This window comes from Ischnura elegans, chromosome 1 (genome assembly GCF_921293095.1).
Source record: "Ischnura elegans chromosome 1, ioIscEleg1.1, whole genome shotgun sequence".
NCBI classification, from domain to species: domain Eukaryota; kingdom Metazoa; phylum Arthropoda; class Insecta; order Odonata; family Coenagrionidae; genus Ischnura; species Ischnura elegans.
In genome coordinates, this window is record NC_060246.1 from 158,149,150 (window position 1) to 158,161,290 (window position 12,141).

Here is a 12,141-nt window from a genome sequence, read left to right on the forward strand (position 1 = left end):
CACGCTGATCGTTCTCTTTATCCTTCAAATCGCCCGGAAATAGCCCGAAAAATAAGCATATTTACTGTAGTGCATAATTCCAATGTTACTTATACCATTATCATGTATCGGGATGTGTGCCTTCTTCTATTTTGTTGTATTTTTTATTCATATATCAATTGTATCGTATCTCTTACTATCATATATTTCTGAGCAAGCCACATGTGTACATAAGGTGTGATACTGACACAAAGTGCAAAAGGTAATCGCTATTCGGAGTGACGGCGAGCTTTGCTGAATCAGATTTTTTTATTACGTGCCCCCCCGAGCGGAGCTGAAATAGATACTTTTTGTTTGCCTGCATATTATTCCGAGAGCACACCGAATACGATACGCTCGCTGCATGAATGACTCATTTCTATTACTTGATTATTTTGTATACATTTTTCACATTTGTTTCGTTACTATTTCAACACACTCCCTTTATGACACCTTATAAATGGGAACTGAATCCTTCACGGAGGTAGTCGTTTGTAGTTCCTATCCCAGAACTCAACGCCCTGTTGGCCATGGAAAAGTTGATGAAATTCTTTGTGAAAGCAGTGACAGTGAGTTTTACTATGGAAGTGAAGATATATCCGGAAGTAGTTCTAGTGATGAAGGTGGATTATCCAACAGTCATAAATCTACACAAGTTGAACCTGTAGCCGGTCCTAGTAAACCTGCAAAAAGGAGGAATTGCCGATTTCATCAGCAGGAACTGACAAAAAGTGACAGTGAAAGTGACACCCAAGTTGCACATAAAAAACTTAAAAAACTACAAAGAATTGTTTATTCTAGTGACAGTGTAGATGAGTCCAAAAGCGATGACGTTGACATTCAAAGTGAAAAACTAACGCCAAAATGGATTGATGTCAGTGTGAATGACCAATCTCCGAAAAGGTATCCCTTCTCCACTGGACAAGTGTGCGTTGGTCCACAGGTTCCCGGTGACTGTGTGAAGCCCATTGAATTTTTTCAGTTGGTTTTTACAGACGCCTTGATAGAAAGCATAGCCTGTGAAACAAATATCTATGCTAAGAGTAAACTTCACAATAGGATACTAGCCAAGAGATCAACTTGGAATAGTTGGACTGACGTCACCGCTAAGGAAATGAAGGCATTTCTCGGGATTATATTGAACATGGGCATTATTCATCAACCAAATATACAGGATTATTGGTCGTTAGAGTTTGTCTCTCATGTACCTACCATTTTTTCGTGCAGTCTTCACAAGGGAAAGGTTTTTGCAAATATTTTGGATGCTACATCTAAAAAATGAAAAAGCGGGGATAAATGATACAAGAACCAGAAAAGAGAAGGTCAGCTCGTTTTTGAATTATTTAGATATGAAGTTCAGAGAGAAATTCTGTCCAGGGCGCGAGATAGCCATTGATGAGTCTGTTGTGGGTTTCAAGGGCAAGGTGCGCTTCATTACGTACAACCCCAAAAAAACCACCAAATGGGGAATTCGTATCTACGTCCTCGCAGATTCCCGATGTGGTTACATCTATTCTTTTGTTCCTTACTTCGGTTCTGTAATATCTGACTCCCTTGCTAGATCTGATCTACCATTTACTTCAAAAATTGTACTAGAACTTTATGGCAGATTGAAGCCATCTCTTCCTGAAGCTCAGGGATTTCATATATTTACTGATAGGTTCTACACAAGTGCAACACTTGCTAAGGAGTTGCTAAAATATAAGAGCCACTTGACAGGAACTCTGATGCCCAACAGGAAAGACAACCCAGCCCTAATAAAAACTCCCAGGATGAAAAAAGGAGAGTTGGTTGCCTATAGAGACAGGGACACATTACTCCTCTCATGGAAGGACAAAAGAGTGGTTACATTACTAAGCACCTGGGACACTTCTGAAACGGAGGTAGTGGAAAGGAGGGTTCGAGGTAGTGCTGAAATTCAGAGAGTAGTCAAGCCGAAAGTCGTTGTGAACTACACCAAATTTATGGGTGGCGTGGACACTGCTGATCACTATACAAGTACCTATTGTTTCATAAGAAAGACAATGAAATGGTGGCGAAAGCTATTTTTCTGGGGCTTAGAAGTTAGTGCAGTAAATTCGTACATTTTATACAAAGAGTGAAAAAAATGAAAGGTGAAAAGTGTATTTCGCATGTGAAATTCATTAGGGAGTTAGTTGAAGAACTTGTTGGAGATTTCAGGATGGGTGGTACATCTCCCAGGGGCCGACCAAAACCATCAGACCCTCTACAAAGGTTGAATGGATAACTCCATATCATCATGCCACATCCTGAAAGAAAACACAAGGACTGTGTAGTTTGTTCAAAAAGAAACGTTAGAGGAGGAAGAAGAGAGACAATTTACTTTTGCGAAACATGTGAAAACCACCCAGGGCTTCATTGGGGGAATGTTTTAGAAGGTATCACTGTTTGCAAAAATTTAGAGAATAATGAATACTTGATGCTTATTACTATATCTGAAAGCCTAATTTGTCTAAAAAACACTTCATTTTAGAGAAATATAAAACTTCATTTCATAAGATATTCTCATCCTCAAATTCAGGGGCTTTTAACAATATAATTCCGAGTAGACTACTGGTATAGGGGCTGAAAAATTCCGAGTGCAAAGGGTTAAAAACAACCCGTTCACATGCTCAGGGTTGTTTTTATATTCTCCGAGTATGCTGTGACAAAAAAGAAATGACTTCTCTGTACTTGTCCTCTTTCTATAAATACATATAGGATAAATCACGGGAGAAAGACGCCGTTTTCATGTAATTGTCTTCGGGATATCAATGAAACATTGTGATTTTTTATTCACATGGTATTGTTTTTCAATGTAGCGCCCATTTTCTTTATTTCAAAGGTGAAAAGAGTTCAGGAAGGCGATCCTACGAGAACTACCAATAGTAATTGTAATTATGACGACTTTTCCACAGATTGCAATAACCCCGACAGCTATTTTTTACTTTCCTCGTTAGCACGTTTTCCTGGTTAGTACGTTCATTTCTTGTGGTCCCTTCAGAAACGTACTAAACAGGTTCCACTGTATTTACTGTTTTATGTATCTCCTTCTATGAACTAATGAATAAAATTTCAGTTTTGAAATATTTAAATTTCGATTCGAATGAGCTCTGAGATATCTAACATTCCATATATTTTTAAAATACAATTACATGATGTATTTTAGTTATTTTGGGTCGAAAATTTCATAACAGATTGGATACCCTCAATAGGATTACCCGTTTCGCCTACTTGAAAATTTATCACTCCGCCCATTTCTCCGACTTTGTTCCATTATTACCGTATCATTTCATATAGGTTATCACGTGCTAATGTTTCGAACGTCAATATGTTTATATTTAAATGATTTTACCTTAGAAAATCTGCTTCGTGTGACTTAATTTGAAGCAATCCAAACATATTCCCAATGCACATTTTTCGCACCAGTACACGCAGTCTCTTCATTTCCCACATTAGGCACAAACTGCACACCTCCTTTGAGACTTTGATTTCTTCCCAGCAGCAGGAATTGTCTTTAGGAAATGTATTTCTGTGAGTCTTGGTACTTAATTGTGTAATGAGTGATGGCCATGTCCAAACAGTTCGTATGACGTTGGATATTTCAAAAATATTACCTCGACCAATGGCGCGAAAATGATAAGTCAAATTTTTTTAAGTGTTTTTCCTATGATCAACATATGAATTTAGGACTGCCGCATTCAATAGTCTCCTAAATAACTTCATACACCACTTTAAATGGCGTTTTATTTCCATTAGTTACGAATGCAATAGCAGGTCCTTGAAATTCACCCCACCAATGAAATTATTATAACCTAACACACAAACAGACTTCCGAGTCTCTTTTGTGTCTTTCAATACTCTGCCCATTTCGTAGGATCCCCAATTTTAAATAAAAATACCACACACAGGAAGTACACCCGATGAGAATTTCAACGCCCTGCCTGAAGGAACACCACTCAGCATGAACGACTCTAGTAGACTGAAGCGCGCGCGAAGCTCCATCAAGAGACGAGAAAATATCTCGAAGGGGTCCTGATATACGCTGACTGTTTAGAAGGAATCTTATCTTCGTTGACTACTGTCCAGAAAAAAAAATATAAAAAATAAATGCAGAGCGAAGCACATGGCCCCTTCGCTTAGGACGCTTAGGACTAAGGAGGCGGACCAAACAAACTTGGGGCTCGAGGTGACGACACACAAGAGGACTGAGAGAAGGCAGTAAGCTTAGAAGATAACCGTATCTCAAGCTAAAGTAGCTGACCCTTCTAGATGCATCACAAGCACAATAGGCGGCAGTTTTCAAGACTGTACAGTTGAAGGAAGGCGTTGAGTTTTTGGGTTGAATTCGTGAACGCGCTGGTTTAAAACGGAACTTCATCGAAACATTTAAATAAATCCTGAAGGCATAAAGTCGCTATGAATATTTTATTGGCGAGGAAAAACATTTATTCAAAAGATAGTGCAATTAGTTCGAATTTAAAATACAATATCTGGCGGAGAAAAAATTAATATATACAGTAGGTCAGGAAGCATACTGGGTACGCATGACGGCGGCATAAGAAATTTAAAGGGCGCGTACTGGGTACGCATGACGGCGTTGAGGGGTTAAATGGTCTAAGGTTTAGGATGACTGTTGACGTCATACCAAATGCGGAACACTTTCCGATAGTATGCGTGAAATGCACGGGAGACAAGTGTAGGACAGGTTCCAGATCGACTCGAATTGAATCCATTTCCGACACCGTGAATCCTACGAGACTCGGAAACACCCCCCCACACGGTACAGTAAACTCTTGATTTTACGAAGTCAGTGGGACCGGAAAATTGGCACTTCGTAAAATCGAGTTTCGTAAATTCAAACCTTTTTCATAAGTCACGAAAAAAATGTTCGCTTTTGTTTCTTCCGCCGTTTTTTGTCTTTAGTGGTCTTATTTAAATGTTTTCGGTGGTCATTCTCGGTATAATTCATAGAAAAGGCTTTTTTCTATCGATTTATGATGTGAAAAATCGTTAAATAATTATACCACCATAAAATTCCCATTTCTTGATCATACTTCAACATCAACGATCGCTAAAGAAATTCCCGACCAGTTTAGAAAACTTAACCAAATAATGAATTGCAATGTTTATTATAAGAATTAACAGTTATAAATTTGTGATTAGGAGCCAATAGCTACTATTAAGTATGCAAAAGATAGATATTTGTTTCTGAAACCCACGGAATTTTAGCGGCAGCCGGCCTAACCGCCATTTATGTCGCCCTCTATCGCTCAGTGACGAGAAAAAAAGAAAAACAAGGGTCTTAGCCCGATTCCAAAATAACCTTCGTAAGTTAATATTTCGAGTTACTTCGTATTTTCAGCAGAATGTGCTCTATTTTCACTGAGATTCAATTACGATCATAAATAACGTAGGATGTGATTATCTTCTGGCGAATATTTGAAGTAAATTCTGTTTGAGTTCTCCGTCCGACTACTGTGTTCCATCATCTTCGCAGACGTTGCCATAAAAGACTTAATTCTCCATCAGGACTGTATTCTTCATACCGGGTGTGAGGTGACCTGTTCATATAGTATGTTTCTCTCCTTTTATGCCGACAGGAGCAAGGTTCCAACCGGACTACGACAGGAGAAACATCTTACAGTATCGGAGAAATATATATAGAAACGTTATTATCCACATTGATTGTTTTCCTACAGGAGACGTTGTATCATTTCTCAACGTGGTTAAGTATTGGTTCGCTAGCGTGAATTCCCAAAAAATGACACGCAAAAACCTGTACCGTCACCTCATTTAGTTCTCGTGTTCCTTTCTCCGCCATATTGAAAGTTAGGCAAAAGATCATTGACATAGAGAACAGATTTTCTTAGTTTTAGCACTAAAAAATAGTCGCGCCATAATCGTAAATAAATATAGTGTGGAAAGAGCAAAGAAATTAATTTCAATTGAAAAGTCAGCTGAGAAGAAGAGAGACAATTATAAGCGCGGCACCATTTTCCCGATAGTGGAAGATACTTCTTCCGCCTCTCTCCGGTTAATAACTTCCCCCCGTTGCAGGTAAAGATGAACCATGCCCTTCTCCACAATCGGGGAACGTTCCCAGTGGGTGGGGTAAATAAGAGTGGGATGGGGATTACCTGAGGGAAGAAGTGTGGTCAGCACAAGGACTGGTGAAGGGGGCAGGACAAAGAAGGGTGGGGAAATGGCCTTCAAGATCTGCCTCAGTCTACTTTTGGGGGCCGTATTTTTTTGCGACGCACACAAGCTCAGTCTCCTTAGGGAGGGAGTGAATGGGAAATGCTGGGGAAGGAAGGGTTTGGGATGCGTAAGGTGGGTATCAGCAAGATCAGCCAAAGGCGGCAGGAGGGAAGGGACGGCTTTGGAAAGACAACCCCAGCATGGGAGAACGGGGAAGCGCGTGAGAAGAAAGTTCATGGTTAGACTTGGAAGTGCGTCTTCATTACGAGAAGCCTGAAATATAAATTGGCGGTAAATAGAGCCCAGTACATACTTAAGATATTTAAGTTGTTCATTCACAAAGGCCAATATATACACGAAAAGATATTATGGCGCGGATTGCATGTATCAACGTCCATTTCGGGATGTTATTAATTTCTGTTCCCATTTATAAAAGTAGCAAATAAATTTGAAAGAATGATAATCATGAAAAAAAATATCTAAATCGATATCCAAACGCACATGAGCAAAATAGATGAATGCATACATACCGATCCATCGCAAGTAATACCGCTCAAGCTTCTTCCGGTATAGGACTTTAAAATTCTGGATAATGCCTTGGTCCAAGGGCTGGGACTTGATAGTCGAGTTCGGGGGTAAAAAGAGGACTAAAACATTAGCCAATTTTAGATCTTCCTCGTATTTATGAACGGTGGCATTATCCATTATTTAAAAAAATTTGCTGTTCTCTCCAGCAATTTTTCTCTGTAGACGTATAACCGTTTGCTGGAAAATTTCTCGGGTCATCCAGCTGTTTTTATTTGCATGGTAAAAAACGGGGAGGGCTTCCAATTTTACATGTTTTAAGCACCGTGGCCTTTCAAATTTCCCAATGACAACGGGCTTATTTTGTCCGTGCCCGTTTGGTTGACGCACAGGCCCACAGTAACACGCACTTTACTCTTTTTCCCCCCATGGCAGCTTTGCCCTTTGAAACCCAGGGTTGCGTCAGGTAATGCATTAAAAAATAGCCCAGTTTCAGGGGCCAGCGAGGGTGAGCTCGTCGAGGAAAGGGTCCCGGATTAGGGACCCTTCGAAGTGCTTCGGCGAAAAGTAGTCAAGTAGTCTTCGAAGTACGTTCACAGCAGTGCAAAGGGTTAATTAGGGGTGTACGAAATACTCCGCGCGACCTTCCTGACATGTTAAACTACGAATTATTGTCGATGCTATGTTTACGAACAGGCACGTAAATAGGGGCATAATGTCAGCCGCGATATTTTAACTTAACTCCTACTCCCCCTAAATTCCCACAGTGAGGTTTTTGGCGACCCATTTCTCTCCAAAGTTGCATTATCAATTATGATTTCGCAGTTTTGATGGACCACAGTTGGAAGCGTTGATTTTTTAGCTACTTACGCCGGCGTAACTAGTTTTGTTGACAAATTTTTCGCCGTAGTTCGTATAAACGAATGCCATTTGCTCCTAGGGACCGAGCCGAGGTTCGTAAATTCAAAAAATTTCGTATAATCGAAACTTCGTATAATCGAATAGCGCCATGTATTTAGCATAGGCTTTTCACCGGGACCGCAATATCACTTCGTATAATCGAAAACTTCGTAAAATCCTGCTTCGTAAAATCAAGAGTTTACTGTACTAGGCTGTATCTCCGTAACTATTAGTGCTAAAAGAATAAAATTTGCACTGAGTGACTCAGAATTCCATTGGTATTAAAAAATTATATTGTTATCACAAAAATCGCCGAAACTTTTTAAATCAGGCGTTACCCGGTTAATGCAGCTGCAATTACATACATGGAATGACATTTTCAGCGATAAATGTTGACCCTGATTTTTCTTTCTTATAACCTTCACTATGCTGTCATTTTCACGTTAATCACTAGTCAGTAGGTAGGTAGTAGGGATTTGACCTGATTCAAGCTAATGCTCCTGCTTCATCATCATTCTATCATGCTTGAAGCTTAAGCTCATGAGCACTTGCTCAACTTTTATTCATCCGGCCCAGTGTCTGCCAGAGACTGACCTTGAATCATGATCAACATATCGATTTTTGCTTTCATCTGTCAATCGTTATTTCACTATCGAGTATGAGAGATTTTTAAACATTTCAAGGCTAAATTCGCGGCTTTTTCCAGGTTTTACCACGGCAGACTAAATTTGCGGCTTGTCCACGATTTTCAAGTTTGAGTGGGAGGTCTAAGGCTCAGTGGTGCAGCGAAGGGGGGGGAGGGTGTTTGGGGAATGAACCCCTCCCCTCAGACCACGGAGAAATTTTAAATTTCAATCCCTTTTACTTTAATGTATAAATATTACAAATAGAATAGTGTAAGAATCCATAAAATATCCCTCAGAAAGCTGTAAAACTCACCATTTAGAAATATTTACCATAAAAAATTTAGGGGGAAGGCCACCCTCGTCTCCCTTATTCCATATCCCCCAGTTTATGTTGCTCTTTACCCCCTCCCCCGGCCTTAATTCCTAGCTGAGTACCTGCTGAGGCTGATACAAAATTAATATCCACTCTTTCATGACCTTATGTAATATAAATCAACATTACATTGAACGCCTATATCAAAGCCTTTAAGTCCTCATTATTCTGAAGTTTTGACGTTCCTGCTTACAAATTGATAATTTACTACATATACTAATCATTGAATTTCCTAACAAGGCCAGAATTTTGCCCTAACCAGCATTTTTCTGAAGAGTTGTTTTATCAACATCCTGGACAGAAATTCTGGACCAATTTACAGGATTGCAACATTGGTCTAAGCCAGCGGTTCCCAAACTTTTTCTTTCCGCGACCCATTTTAGCTCATTCTTTTTAGCCGCGACCCCCTAAAAATGGTCGTCCAAGTTTAAGTACGTTGTTCACCATATTATTAGTATCTCGCGACCCCTTTCCGAACGGCCTACGACCCCCTTGGGGATCGCGACCCCCACTTTGGGAACCGCTGGTCTAAGCTAACAAATCTAAAAGAGACGCGGTTCGAATAATTTTCTTCCCCTTCATGGAAGCCGTCTCGTCCTACACAGAGCTGTACCTTTATTTAGCCTTAATTTCAGTTATTTAATAGCTACAACCGTCGGCGTAACACTCCCAAATGCTACCCGAAATCCTTTTAGTGGGGAGTTACCTTGGGCCAGCATTCTCAGTGCCCAGCCCAGACATAAATAATAATCCATCTTCTACATAGATAAACCACCGATAAATTCATAAGAAACTGACACTCATGCAAGCACTTTTAAATGGAGCCTTCCTACCTTCACAACTCCGAAGCAATTGCTCAGTTGGGATGACGCGCGTCACATGTACTGCGGTGCCTCGTAGTCACTGGTATCACACTAAATGCTGCGAATGATCGACCGTCTCCGATGTCTGCAAGAGAGGACATGATTACTTAAGTGGAAAAACGTGAGCTATTAGCATCACAAACATCATGTGTATTTGCAATCACTTAGGAGGCGTAACTATGGGGGGGGGGGGATGAGAGAAATGGATCTCCCCCCTCCCAAAGCCTCAGAGAAATAGAAAAAATATTTTAAACTATTGTCTGCAGTTAACACATTTAATAACTTCGTCTGCATAAGGTTAATTTTTAAAGCGAAAATTATATGAAATGTATTTCCAGGTATGTTATATTTCAACAATTTTCCTCAACGGGGGTGAGAGATCGCCAACCCAGGCTATCCCATTCCCCCCCAACACATAGGACCTAGATACGCCACTGCTACCAATAATATATGGCGCCAGTGGTGCCGGAACGCCGTTACGGCACTAGTTAACAACAGATATGATAGTCAAAAACAATTTCTATCAATTTTGATGCCACAAAATTTCATTTGTTTAAATTGGTGACCAAACCAAAAACATCTGTAATAACATATAAGACTTATAATAAAAAAAAACACTAATATCTCCCTGATGAAAAAATACGGTAAGTGTGTCCTAGCACTGCTGATTTTGCCACGACGATCACTGTCACATCATGTATGGCACAGCCCTGCACATTAATACATAGCAATTGTAAAGCGCTATATGCCATATGCGTGATATTCTCAATATATCACCGCGGGTGATAAACTGACAATTGAATTAGTATCAGTTCACAATAGCATGAAAAATGTATAATTACACCGTAACTACGAGTAAACAATACAGTAAGATATTTCAATACAATGATGACTTCCCCGTGTTGAGACCACAGAATACTATAAAAATTAAAATTAATCTGAGATTAACACAACTGTTCACTGAAAGAACTTACCTTCACAACTAAGGATTTCATTCGAGATGATCGGCGAAGCCAACGGCGCCAAGATCATCCTGAGCACGATCAACCCTCTGCAATGTTTGCTGCAAGGGAACGTCAACTGATATGAATAAGTAAGAAATGCAAGGAATTAATACTTGAAAAATAACGCAGTTTACGCGTAACCGAAAATAAAATAAAAGGCGCGGCACGCGTGTCAACAGAAGTTGTTGGCAGTCAAAAATAATAAATTAATTACTCATACTCGAACTTCCTACGTTAAGATAGATAAATCCCAGTATATTACATTAGAATTTCTCCATTACTGCCCGAAGGTCACGCTGAGAATTAATTAGCAGGTGCCTACGATAAGCAACCAGACACTACGCACTCTGACACAAACTGCCCAAATCACACACGAATCGACCAAAAAAAAGCTAAGAAACTAAGATATTCAAAATAAAGAATTTCAGCAGCATAAGAACCTTCTAATAAAAAATACTAGCCTATCTAAATGTCAATCGATCAAATATAATTTCGGTAAAATACTTAGGCCTTCCGTGCAGATAGATTCTCTCCGTGAAAGAGAAGCAGCAGACGATAACTCACTGGTGGTCGCAGAAGCTATGAAGTGGTACACGCTTGATCGACAGGAATACAAATGCACAGCCACTAACTCTCATTAGATGTAATAAGATTTTAAACAACTCACAGCAAATTTGACTTTGTGACCAAACGCCGACGTGGTTGCCAACCCAGCATCCAACTGACTTCTGTTGGCGGGTTGGCGGTAAACGCATGAGGTATTCAGATGCAATGAGGCGATTGGTGGATTGGGGGATGACGAAGATAAATTCTACCAATGGAGTGATCACTGGCCGACCCCCCACTCTGGGAATTTTGGCTGTTACTGTTACCGAGGCGCACCCCTAACGTGAACGGCAAACTCCCCACCCCCTCCCCCATTCCTTCCTCTCGTGGGAATGCTCGAGTTGGATGGTTCCCACCAGTTCCCTCCTTTCCTGGGGTTCCTGGCGAAGAGCAAGGAAAGTGATGCCACCTTGACAGAAATGCAGATTAATGCCACCTTGACAGATGTGCATTGGGACACATTGTTTTTGGTACGTATCGAAATAGTTGAGTTTAAAAAAACAAATATTTAACCCTCGAGCGGGCGCTCTGGCGTATAAAGTACGCCAACCTTCGAAAACCAAGGGTTTTAACATTGTACGCACATGCGAGTCTAAAAGGGCCACGTGTATTCTTACAATGTCCTTTGAATGTCTATAGTGCTAGTTTTCAAAGCTCGAATATATATTGTACCTAATTTATTTTTAGATCGGCAAGAGGAACCGACATCGTGGCATACAAAGTACGCCGCGCGGCTGTGCTTCGCTTTTCTTGAATGGCCTCGTGTATTTTTACAATGTCATTTGGACTGTCTAGGGGGATAGTTTTTAACGCACAAAGTATTGTAGCAAATTTTTATTAGATCTTCAAGAGGAAATCGACATCCATGGCGCATAAATTACACCGCGCGACCAGCAGTGTACCGCCTGTACTACCTATGTACCGAGGGGCGGATCCAGGATTTCTTTCTGAGGGGGGGGGGGGCACAAGCAAGGCCGTATCCAGGATTTTGTTCAGGGGAGCTTACAAGGATACCTCGTAATACA

At 40.4% G+C, this 12,141-nt stretch overlaps 1 long non-coding RNA gene across 4 annotated transcripts in view; it reads right to left on the minus strand.

Moving 5' to 3' along the window:
- LOC124172635 overlaps positions 1-12,141 on the minus strand; it is a 73,646-nt gene that overhangs the window by 35,289 nt on the left and 26,216 nt on the right. The window contains exons 1-3 of one of the 4 annotated variants that reach the window (XR_006868226.1): positions 11,178-11,388; positions 10,481-10,569; positions 9,477-9,591 (exon numbers count right to left, since the gene is read on the minus strand). This is a non-coding gene — a long non-coding RNA (uncharacterized LOC124172635). Of the gene's footprint in view, positions 1-9,476; positions 9,592-10,480; positions 10,570-11,177; positions 11,389-12,141 lie in introns of those variants that run through there. The other 3 variants (XR_006868231.1, XR_006868228.1, XR_006868230.1) reach the window with 3 other exon arrangements.